This window comes from Rhincodon typus, chromosome 10, assembly GCF_021869965.1.
Source record: "Rhincodon typus isolate 14 chromosome 10, sRhiTyp1.1, whole genome shotgun sequence".
Classification (NCBI taxonomy): Eukaryota; Metazoa; Chordata; class Chondrichthyes; order Orectolobiformes; family Rhincodontidae; genus Rhincodon; species Rhincodon typus.
In genome coordinates, this window is record NC_063341.1 from 79,168,559 (window position 1) to 79,181,347 (window position 12,789).

General features: G+C 45.7%; 1 protein-coding gene across 4 annotated transcripts in view; it reads left to right on the top strand.

Annotated features, from left to right (window-relative positions):
- Positions 1–12,789, top strand: part of slc44a5b (solute carrier family 44 member 5b) — a 389,888-nt gene that overhangs the window by 171,947 nt on the left and 205,152 nt on the right. The window lies entirely within an intron of this gene.

Below are 12,789 nucleotides of genomic sequence, written 5' to 3' on the forward strand. Positions count from 1 at the left end.
GGCACTCCCTCAGTACTGACCCTCTGACAGTGTGGCACTCCCTCAGCACTGACCCTCCGACAGTGTGGCACTCCCTCAGCACTGACCCTCTGACAGTGTGGCACTCCCTCAGCACTGACCCTCTGACAGTGCGGCACACCCTCAGTACTGACCCACTGACAGTGTGGCACTCCCTCAGTACTGACCCTTCATCAGTGCGGCACTCCCTCAGTACTGACCCTTCATCAGTGCGGCACTCCCTCAGGACTGACCTGCTGACAGTGCGGCACTCCCTCAGCACTGACCCTCTGTCAGTGCAGCAGTCCCTCAGGAGTGACCCCCTGACAGTGCGGCACACCATCAGCACTGACCCTCCGACAGTTCGGCGCTCCATCAGCACTGACCCTCTGATAGTGTGGGACTCCCTCAGCACTGACCCTCTGACAGTGCAGCAGTCCCTCAGGAGTGACCCCCTGACAGTGCGGCACACCATCAGCACTGACCCTCCGACAGTGCGGCACTCCCTCAGTACTGACCCTCTGACAATGCGGCACTCCCTCAATGCTGACCCTCTGACAGTGCGGCGCACTCTCATCGCTGACCCTCATACAGTGTGGCACTCCCTCATTACTGACCCTCTCACAGTGCGGCACTCCCTCAATGCTGACCCTCTCATAGTGCGGCGCACCCTCATCGCTGACCCTCATACAGTGTGACACTCCCTCATTACTGACCGTCTCACAGTGCGGCGCTCCCTCAGCACTGACCCTCTGAGAGTGCGACACTCCCTCAGTACTGACCGACTGACAGTGCGGCACTCCCTCAGTACTGGCCTTCTGAGAGTGCGGCGCTCCCTCAACACTGACCCTCTGACAGTGCGGCACTCCCTCAGTACTGACCCTCTGACAGTGCAGCACTCCCTCAATACTGACCCTCTGACAGTGCAACACTCCCTCATTACTGACCCTCTGACAGTGCGACACTCCCTCAGTACTGAACCCCTGATATTGCAGCACTGTCTCAGCACTGACCCTCCGACGTTGCGGCACTCCCTCAATACTGACCCTCTGACAGTGCAACACTCCCTCATTACTGACCCGCTGACAGTGCAACACTCCCTCATTTCTGCAGGGAATGCGTAGGCTGGTGTCTCTAGTGTTAATTGACCCTCAAACGGTGGAACTCGGAGCTGGAAGAGCTGTTGTTGCACCTTAATGATTTTAATGTCTTTGCGAACCCATAATTTCTCTGAGACTATTAAGGTTGAGATCACAGTTCAGGAATTCAATGTGGATTGTGTTTTATTGCACATAAGAAGTAAATGAGCTGCCTAAATCTTTTCTTAACTCAACAGAACGACACAGCAAACAAGCATTAACTCCTGGTTTTACATGCTCTGTGCGTACCTTGGATATAGAGCAGCCAACATCAGTACCTTTCAGTGTAAATAACTGGAGAAAATTAAAAGAGGAAAATGAGGGACGGTCTATGAATTGTATTCATTTATCATCCCTCCAGAAATTTAGCCATGAGGTTCAAACAGATTTTAAAAAATTTCATGCTCTCAAGTCATGGAGCTGTACAACACAGAAACGAACCCTTCAGTCAAACTCGTCTATGCCGACCTGATATCAAGTTTCAAGTTTAACAACATTTTTCCTATTGCAGCGAGTCTCGGATTGAATGCAATATTCCAAAAGTGGCCTAACCAATATCCTGTACATGACTTCTCAATTCTTACACTCAATGTACTGACCTATAAAGGCAAGCGTACCAAATGTTTTCTTTACTATCCTGTTTACCTGCAACTCCACTTTCAAAGAAGTATGCGCCTGCATCCATAGGTCTCTTTGTTCAGCAACACGCCCCAGGACCTTGGTATTAAGTTTATAATTCCTGCCCTGATTTGTCTTACCAAAATGCAGCACCTCACATTTATTTAAATTAAACTCCATCTGCCACTCCACGGCCCACTGACCCATCTGATCCCATCATACTCGGACATAACCTTCGTCACTGTCCACTACAATGCCAATATTGGTGTCGTCTACAAACTTACTGACCATACCTCTGTGTTCACATCCAAATAATCCCTGCTGCACACCACTGGTCACAGGTCTCCAGTCCGAAAAATAACCTTTCTCCACCACCCTCTGTCTCCTACCTTCAAACCAATTTTGTATCTAATTCACTAGCTATCCCTGCATCCCATGTGATCTCACCTTGCTAACCAGTCTATTGTACAAAACCTGGTCGAACGTCTTGCTGACTCCATATAGACAATGTTCAATGCTCTGCCTTCATGAATCTTCTTTATCAATCTTCAAAAAAATTCAATCAAGTTAGTGAGACACAATTTCTCACACACTAAGCCATGTTGACTATTCCTAATCAGTCCTTGTCTTTCCAAATATATGTAAATCCTATCCCTCAGAATCCCCTCCAACAGCTTGCCCACCACTGACATCAGGCTCATCGGTCTGTCGTTCTCTGGCTTTTCCTTACCACTTTTCTTAAATAGTGGCATCACGTTAGCCAACCTCCAGTCTACCAGCACCTCACCTGTGGCTACCAATGATGCAAATATCTCATCAAATGCCCCAGCAATCTCTTCCCTAGCTTCCCACAAAGTTTTGGAATACAGTTGATCAGATCCCAGGGACTTATCCACCTTTATGTATTTTAAAACGTCCTGCACTTCTTCCTGTCGAATATGGATACATTTCAAGATTTCACTGTTTATTTCCCCAAGTCCTCTAGCTTCCTTATCCTTCTCCATTGTAAATACTGACACAAACTTTTCATTTAGCATCTCACCCATCTTCTGCAGTTCCACATATATACAGCCTTATTGATCTTTCCAGGGGCCTATTCTTTCGTTAGTTACTCTTTTGTCCTTAATGTATCTACAGAATCTCTTTGGATTCTCCTTAACCCTTTTGGCCAAAAATATCTCATGTCCCCTTTTTGCCCTCCTGACTTCACTCTTAACTATACTCCGACTGCCCTTATACTCCTCTGGGGATTCACTCGATCTCAGCTGCCTATACCTGACATATGCCTCCTTTCTCTTGACCAGAGCCCTCGATTTCTCTATTCACCCAGCATTCTTTACACTACCAGCCTTGCCCTTCGCACTAACAGGAACATACTGTCTCTGGATAAAAACTGAAAGAACTGGGGACCTGGGTTCAAATCCCGCCAAGGCAGATGGTGGAATTTGAATTCAGTAAGATATCTGGAATTAAGAATCCAATGATGACTGTGAATCATTGTCAATTGTTGGAAAAACCCATCTGGTTCACTAATGTCCTTTAGAGTAGGAAATCTGCCATCCTTGCCTGGTCTGGCCTATATGTGACCCCAGACCCAGAGCAATGTGATTGACTCTCAACAGCCCTCTGGGCAATTAGGGGTGGGCAATAAATGCTGCCTAGCCAGTGACACCCTCATCTCGTGAATGAATAAGAACAAAACCAGAAGTTGCTGGAAAAGCTCAGCAGGTCTGGCAGCATCTGTGAAGACAAGATCAGAGTTAATGTTTCGGGTCTGGTGACCCTTCCTCAGAATGTTCATCCACATATTGAAGAAGAAAATTTTCTTGTACAAACTTAACAGATTCCTTCCCATCCAAGGCCTTAACACTATGGCAGTCCCAGTTTAGGTTTGGAAAGTTAAAAACCCCCACCATTACCAACCTACTATTCTTACAGATATCTGAAATCTCCTTACATATTTACTTCTCAATTTCCTGCTGACTAACGGGAGGTCTGCAGTACAATCTCAATACGGTGATCATCCCTTTCTTATTTTTCAGTTCCACCCACATAACTTCACTGCACGTTCTTCCTGGAATATCCTCCGTAAGTACAGACATAATGTTATCCCTAACCAAAAACACCACTCCCCCTCCTCTCTTGCCCCCTTTTATCCTTCCTGTAGCATCCATACCCTGGAACATTAAGCTGCCAGTCCTGCTCCTCCCAGATATTGGTCCCCTTTTAGAACAAGAGTCCATACTGAGGAGTATAAATATGTGATCTGCATCAAATTGAAGCAAAGACATCAAGTCCCTTTGTTGTGACACAGGGAAACTCCTCAAACGATGTGTTTAAACCATCCAGGACAAAGCAGCTGTTTAATTGGCACCACATCCACAAGCATCCACTCCCTCCACCCCTGATGTTCAGTAACAGCAGTGTGTACTATCTACAAGATGCACTGCAGAAATTCACCAAAGATCCTCAGACAGCACCTTCCAAACCCACGATTATTTAGAAAGACAAGGGCAGCAGATACATGGGAACACCATCCCCTGCAAGTTCCCCTCCAAGCCACTCACCATCCTGACTTGGAAATATATCACCTTTCCTTCAGTGTCACTGGATCAAAATCCTGGAATTCCCTCCCTCAGGGCATTGTGGGTCAATCTACAGCAGGTGGACTGCAGCGGCTCAAGAAGGCAGCTCACCACCACCTTCTCAAGGGCAACTAGGGACGGGCAGTAAATGCTGGGCCAATTGGACATAGCTGTCTTAGAAATAATGTTTTGAAAAATCATAAATTGTGCCAATGAGTGTTGGAAGTACACTGTGTGTCTATTTGCTTTGCTAGGAACCTGACCGAGGCTAAAATTGCTGTTTTCAATAAAACAATCCTTCAGTGAAAGCTTTTTAATTTTGGCTTAGGGAATGTTCCCTGTTTCAGGAAGCTCCTATGCTGCATTGAAACTGTCACTCAGTCTGCACCTCTCTCAAATCAGTCCTGAACAAGAACCAACCTCAGACTGATAACCCCCAAAAGAAACAGGTTGCCTCCAGCTCCCTACAGCACCCACCCTCCTAGCCCTAACCAGTCAGCCATTGGCCCATGATCGTTTTTCCTGTCTGAGTGGTGATATCATTTGGAGGGTCAGCTGTCACTCTCAGGGTGGGTTTCCTCTCTTATCTCTGGGCGCTATGGTGGTGAGTTCAAATCCATGTTCAGCGAATGATCTCCAAGTCTCGGCTGATGGGACCCACTGCACTGAGTGACATATTGAGGGAGTGCTGCCATATCAGAGATGTCATCTTTTCGAAGCTAAGGCCCATCTGCCTTCTCAAGTGAATGGAGAAGGTGGCAATGCATTCCTTTGATGAAGAGTAGGTCAAGAGATGGCCGATACTTAAGGCTGAGAACGATAGATTCCTGATCAGTTGGCAAATCAATGGTTACAGGGAAAGGGCAGGAAAGTGGGCACAAGGAATGTTGGATCAGCCACAATCTCATTGAATGGCACAGCAGGGTTGAAGGGCTGAATGGTCTACTCCTGTTCCTATTTCTTACGGTCTTGGGATATTTATCTTTCAATCTCCATCACAAAAACAGACTGGAACAACCTGGAATGATGTTGTGTCATGATTATAGTCAAATATGTTCTGAAGCAGGAGTGATTAATAAACAAAACTTGATACAGAGCCATGTGAGATATTGGCTGAAGGAGTAACTTAGAGGAGGACAAATTTAGTTAGAGGTCAAAACTGCTAAAAAAAAGTGGCTGCGATGGCATTCATGAGTAGTGGGATCTTGCTGTGTACAGAATAGCTACCCATTTTGCCATTGTTAACTTTAAAGAGCTTTGGGATGTGTCAGGGTCATGAATGGGGACCATAAAACTGCAACACTCTCCTCCATTTAATGTAAATGGAGCATGTCTGGGATTTAAATTTTGCGCTGTGTTTGAAATGCTCAGAAAATAATCTTCGCCAATGTAACGAGTAAAAACTCAACTCAAAAGAGCCTGTAACTCAAATGACGTAAACAGATTAACAAGATACATTGTGTTATTTGATGTTATGATGTGTTTTCCCTTTCTGTATTTCAACTGTAATGAGCACAAATAAACAAGAGGAGATTGTCTTTTCAATTGAGAGGCATCATTTCAGTTTAATTGAAAAGTATAAAAAGGCATCAGGGTAATTAGTTTTTTTGCAAATTAACAAAACCCCGACTCTATTACAGCTTAACTCAATAGAATCCCATTGGCTGGTGCAGTTGAGGGTGAAATGGTCCAATTATGTATCATTCGGGCAAAATGAGGGCAGGTTTGTTTTTTGTTCTTTCATGGGATGAGAGTCGCTGGCAAAGCCAACACTTACTGCTCGTCCCTAACTGCCCCTTAAACTCAGTGACATGCTGGGTCAGTTTTCTTTTTTTTTATTCATTGATGGGATGAGGGCGTCGCTGGCCAGGCAGCATTTATTGCCCATCCTTAATTGCCCAGAGAGCAGTTCAGAGTCAACCACATTGCTGTGGGTCTGGAGTCACATGTAGGCCAGACCAGGTAAGGACGGCAGTTTCCTTCCCTAAAGGACATTAGTGACCCAGATGGGTTTTTCCAATAATTCAATGACAGACTTATGGTTACTATCACTGAGACCAGCTTTTTATTCTAGTTCTATAAATTGCTGTTACTCGGAAGTGCTTTTTAAATCTGTTATCTCTGAGTGAATGAAACTAGTTTGTAATCGACAAATCATTGAATCCCTACCAACCACATCCTGAGGATCAACATTGGCCAGAAACTCACAGCTTGTGAACCCAGCATACCATGCCCACAGTGATTCCCACAGGTTGCATACCTCACCTTCTGACTTCCCAAAGTCATTCCATCACAAAATACAAAAAAAACCCAGAAAGATCTAGAATTTTATCATGACTCTGTACGTTCCAAACAAACACAGAGAATGCTGGAGAAAAAGAGTTAATGTTTCGAGTCTGGTATGACTCTGCTTCAGAACGTCATCTGTACATCCCAAAATGTTTTACACCCAAATCAGGTGTGTGATTGTTCTTTCTCCTATTCATTTATGGAATTTGAGTATCTCTGGCTGGGCCAGCATTCATTGTCCGTCCCTAATTGCCCTTGAGAAGGTGTCCTCTTTGAGGTCTCCATGGTTGCAGATACAGCAACACACCAGAACTGGACACCATTCAGGACAAAGCAGCCTCCTGAGTTTTTGAGTTTGAGTTTGATTTATTGTTGTCACATGTACTGAAATACAGTGAAAGGTGTTGTTTTGCGTGCTGTACAGGCAGATCGTACCATTAGAGTGTGTCAGGGTAGCAGAACAGAGTGCAGAATACAGTGTTACAGGAGTGATGGATGGAAGTCTGGTTTGTGTGATGGACTGGGCTGTGTTCACGACTCTCTGTAATTTCTCTTGGTCATGGGAAAAGCAGTTGCCAAACCATGCGGTGATACATCCAAATCGGATGCTTTATCTGGTACATCTATAAAAATTGCTAAGAGTCTCTGTGGAAATGCCAAATTTCCTTAGCTTCCTGAGGAAGTAGAGACATTCTCGTGCTTCCTTGAATGTCACATTGATGTGAGTGGACCAGGACAGATTGTTGGGATCATCACTTCCAGGAACTTGACGTTATCGACCATTTTCACCACAGCACCTTTGAATCAGACAGTGGTATGCCCTCCACTCCACCTCCTGAAGTCAATGACCAGCTCCTTTGTTTTGCTGACACCAAGAGAAATTGTTGCCTTTACACCACGCCACTAAGCACTCAATCTCTTTCCTGTATTCTGTCTCATCATCATTTGACATCCGACCTACAACAGTGGTCATCAGCAAATATGTAAATAGAGTTGGGCTGGAATTTAGCTACACAGTGGTGAGTGTGTAAGGAGTACAGCAGGGGGCTGAGTACGCAGCTTTGCGGGGCACCGACGTGGTAGAGGAGGTGTTGTCCCCTATCTTTACAGACTGCAGTCTATGAATCTGGAAGTCGAGGATCCAGTTACAGAAGGGGGAGCTGAGTCCTAGGTCTCGGAGTTTAGAGATGAGTTTGTTTGGAATTATGGTGTTGAAGGCGGAGCTGTAGTCGATCAGTAGAGTTAACCCAATTGCACCACATCCACAAGCATTCCATTCCTTCCTCCACTGACACTCAGTAGCAGCAGTGTGTACCATCTACAAGCTGCCCCAAGGCTTCTTAGACTGCCTTTGTGTTCCAATGAGCTAAATGCCTGGTTGGACAGGGACAGGCGATACGTGAGTCCGACCTGCAACTTTCCCTCCAAGCCACTCACCATCCTGACTTGGAAATATATCGCCGTTCCTTCACTGTCACTGGGTCAAATTATTTTTTTCTTTATTCATTAACAGGAGGAGGACGTCACTGGCTGGGCAGCATTTATTACCCATCCCTAATTGCCCAGAGGGCAGTTCAGAGTCAACCACATTGCTGTGGGTCTGGAGTCACATGTAGGCCAGACTAGGTAAGGATGGCAGTTTCCTTCCATAAAGGACATTAGTGAACCAGATGGGTTTTTCCTGACAATCGAAAATGGATTCACGGTGAGCATTAGATTCTTAATTCCAGACTTTTTTTATTGAATTCAAATTCCACCATCTGCCGTGGTGGGATTCAAACCCAGGTCCCCAGAATGTTATCCAGGTCCCTGGATTAACAGTCCAACAATAATACTACTAGGCCATTGCCTCCCCTGAAATCCTTGAATTCCCTCCCTAAGGGCATTGTAGGTCTACGTATAGCACATTGACTGCAGCAGTTCAAGAAGGCAGCTCACCACCAACTTCTCAAGGGCAACTAGGGACGGGCAATAAATACTGGACCAGGCAGTGATGCAAACCTGTAGAGAATGAGTTGGGAGAATCATCCCTTTCTGTCTCTCATTGCTAAATGTGATATTATTCCCAGAGTTTACATTCCATGTAGTCACAGGGGAGTATCTTCAAACCCAACACAATATCTCACAGCTGTGACTGCAGTGGCATGAGGCTGTTTGAGGTGTGCTTTAATTCTATCCATCGTGAAAAGCACAGAGCTTCTGAATTTTATTGCTGGGCAACAGCAAACAGTGGATATCTTGAGCAGTCTATGGACGTGGAGGAGAATAAATGTAGAGAAAGCTTTTCAGAACCCAAGGGGAGACCAAAGCATTTCACAGCCAGTGAAGTGTCTTGGAACAACAATCTGTCTTGTAATGGAGATCACAGGGCAGCTGATTTACACACAGCAAGATCCCACACATAACACTTTCTGATGAGCCGCACAATCCATTTTCAATGATATTATTGAAAAATAACTGGGGTATGTAGAACCTGAGAGGGCTCAGGGGAAGGGAATAAGAATTATTCCAGGAAAGGGAGATTTTCCATGCTGCAGATGTTGTATTTGGAGCCGAGGAGACTGAGGGGGAATATAATCGAGCTTTGGTTTGAATTGAAAGCATAAAACTGTTCCCCTTGGCCTGATGGCACTACTACTGAGGGGTACATGGATTAAACCTGTTAGTGAGGGATACACGGGGGAATAGGAGGTAAATATTTCTCACGCAGTGAGTGATAACGACTTACATTCCAGGGCCTATGGGAATGGAGGAAGTGAAGACAATGAATTTATTCAAAAGGAAATAGAGAGGTCAGTGAGGGCCTGTGGTGGTAGAACAGAGGATGTGAGTGATTGAGTTGCTAATGAACTGCCAAAGACTCAATGGGCCAAACTGCCTCGTGCTGTACTGTAATGACACTGTTACTCTAGAAATACGGGCCAAGTGGTCACACCTCGTGGTCAGTGGGATCTGTCACCTCCAGCTGTGAGTGCAGACATCATCTCCGCAAAGTAGCTCATCCAGAAAGCAACATGTCTGACCAGGAAGCATTCCCTCAGCACTGTGCTGCAGATTCATTTTACTCGAATAGCTGGGGAAGGAATTATAACCTTCTCCCAAGACGAGTAATCTATGCAGTGGCCTCAGCCTCAGTAATGTGATGCCACCAGGGTTGAAGTTCTCGGGGCATGAGTTCAGTCTGCAGGCGATGGTCTCACAGGAACAGCCACATTCACAGTTTCAGCTGCTCCTTATGTTCCACCCCCGAAGCAAATGGCCACATCTTTCCCGAGCCATCCTCATGTGACGTTCCGTGGAACACTGTTTCCTGGCCCTCAGCAACAGGCCAATTCCCAGGTCTCAGTGGGATGTGTTTCTGGTCAAGTAGGAGCTAAACCATCTCTGGGCTGTTAATGATTAATGATTGATAATCAATTGCTCTTCAAGGATAGATAACTCTGTGGGTTAGCTTATTTAAAACAGTGAAACAGATTACGAGTTACGAAGCAGACGTTACAGTACACACAAGACATGGAGTCCTTAAAGATAAACTTTCTTAAAGGCAAGGTACCCATGCAGCACCATGGACAGCTAGTCATCAGGTTGTAGGGTGTGTTTCAATAAGGACTGGAGGATTTCTTATGGGTTTGTAAATCTTGTTGAAGCCTTGTGTCAATAGGAGTGCTGTAAGTGGGAGTGGTATTCTTCAAGGATAATATTTTCCCTTCAGACTTGAGGAGGTTCATTTTGTGCAAACATCACTCCAGCTGTCATTGGTGTCAACATCCCAGAAATAAACCACGCGGCTTTGTGGAGGTGATACTGACCATGTTTGTGGCTGGGACCCCTCTGCCAGGTGGAGCATTTGTATTCTGTCATTAGGTAGACCAAGCCAGTGAGAGTCAGCGTGTGGTGTGTTGGCTCTGCCACCCCAAGTTGGCACTTGCCAGCTTCTGTATGAGATTCACTCTCACCTTGAGCATGGCCCTTAGTATTCTGGTGACTGATCAATGCATGGGCAAGATGCCAAAGTATTTTGCCACTGAGTGAGTTATCAGCCACAGAACTGGACATGAAGTTCCTTCCTTTGGCCTTCGAGTCGCTCAGAGGGAAGTTGATGAGCAGCTTTGGTCAAAGTCATGAACATAATTCTGCACAGTACTCGCTGAAACTGAATGTGAGTTGTTAACCAGCCCCAACCCCCAGGCAACTCCACACACATTCTCTGTAACAGCTGCGGGAAACAATCTGACATTAAAAACATGCAGTGCAGAGAATATGATCTGCCTGGGAATTCACTGTGTGGGAGAGCCTGGGAGCAATAGAACTTTGACATTTGCAGTTCCCTTTATTTTAAGAAATAAGCAAATACTTTTAGCAATACCAAACTGGAAAAAAGAACCTTTGAACAATTGTCCACTGTCCAGCAGTGACATGTCCTCTTGGCATAGTTCAGCAAAAGCTCATAAGTCCCAGCCGCTCCTGGGGTTTCAGCCCAGAACACAATCAGGATTCCTGAGAGTTCCAGTATTTCCAATTGGGAAACTGAGACCCGGATCATTTCATGTTCCCATTTCTGTGTCACTTTCATGTCAGTGTCTACATGCAATTTTCCAAGGTACTGATTGGCCCAGAGGTAAGTTAGGGCTTGATGTGTGAGTGAGTGGAGGACTAGACATGGGATGTTATTGCAATGACAATTCTAAGATAAAGCAGCAGGCGCATGCGAGGAAAGGGGCTTTGTGGAGCAGCGGTAGTCTCCATTCCTCTGAGCCTGGAGACCCGGATTCAAGTTCCACCAGCTCCAGAGGGGTGTCATAGCTTACTCTAAACAGGTCGATTAGGAAGATATCTACATGTGCTTGGAGTAGGCCATTCAGCCCCTGAAGGTTCTGCTGTTCCATGATGTACACAGCTTGGGACCAACAACAATGACAGGGCCCCCGTTGGCTCCAGAGAGCTGAGTGCTGACAACTCCCAGACTGACTGGCCTTCCTGTTATTCAATTTAAAAATGTTGGTATCTCCCTCCCCACTGGGTGGGCTAGCCCTTCAACAACATTTGATAGTGAGTTAATTGGAGACATGCTGGTCCCCAGGTAACACCTAGCCATCCCACCATGTCCCTAAAAATCCAACATAACAGGAGACTGCAGAAGAATGATACACCAATAGAAAGTAGGATAGTACAGCGTAGGAACAGGCCTTTTGGCCCATCATGTCTGTGCTGACTATGATGCCAATAATCCCATCTGCTTGTGCATGCTCCATATCCCCCTAGTCCCTGCCTGTTCATGTGTCTGAATAAATGTCTCTGAAACGTTGCTATTGTGTCTGCTTCTATCAGCTCCCCTGGCAGCACATTCCAGGCATCTACCACCCTCTGTATAAAAATCTTGCCTCACAGATCTCCTTTAAACTTTCCCCCTCTCACTTTGAACCTCAGCCCTCCAGTTGTTGACATTTCCACTCTGGATAAAATACTCCAACTATCCGCCATATCCAGACCTCTCGTAATTTCACATACTTCTATCAGGTCGCCCCTCAGCCTCTGACACTGGCAAAAACAATCCAAGTTTGTCTATCCTCTCCGTGCAGCTAATCCAATCCAATCCTCGTAAAGATCTTCTGCGCCTTCTCCGTAGGCAACTGGTGTCAGCTGAGGGTGTTACAGTTGAGTTAATAGGAGCCAGCCTCACTCTGTTTGCAGTGCACAGCCACTATGGGACCTGGGGCAAGGGGAGGGGGAAAATAAACAATATCAGAATGGAAGTTAGGAAGAAAGAAGGGAGGAAATATACCAGGAACATTTTTTTTTGATTAAGAGCACATTTTCAGAACTTTAAGAAACATCATAGAGTTTAACAATGTGGAAACTCCTTGAGCGAGAGTTGTGGATGTGTTTGTCTCCGTTATAGAACAGGCTTCACAACAGCTTCTGGGCCTTTTACAGAAGTACACGGTCAACAAGCACTACATAGGAGAGTGGCCAAACAGAAATCAAGGAGTGTCTTAAAGGAGGAAAGAGAGGGAAAGAGACAGAAAGGATTAGGGAGGGATTATCAGCAGCAATGTATGTTGAATGGGCAAGAGGCCAGAGGTGGAGAGGTGTGTGAGTCATGGAGGGGCTAATGGAGGTGACAGAGATAGGGAGGGTGTAGGTACTTGGGAGGTGACAGA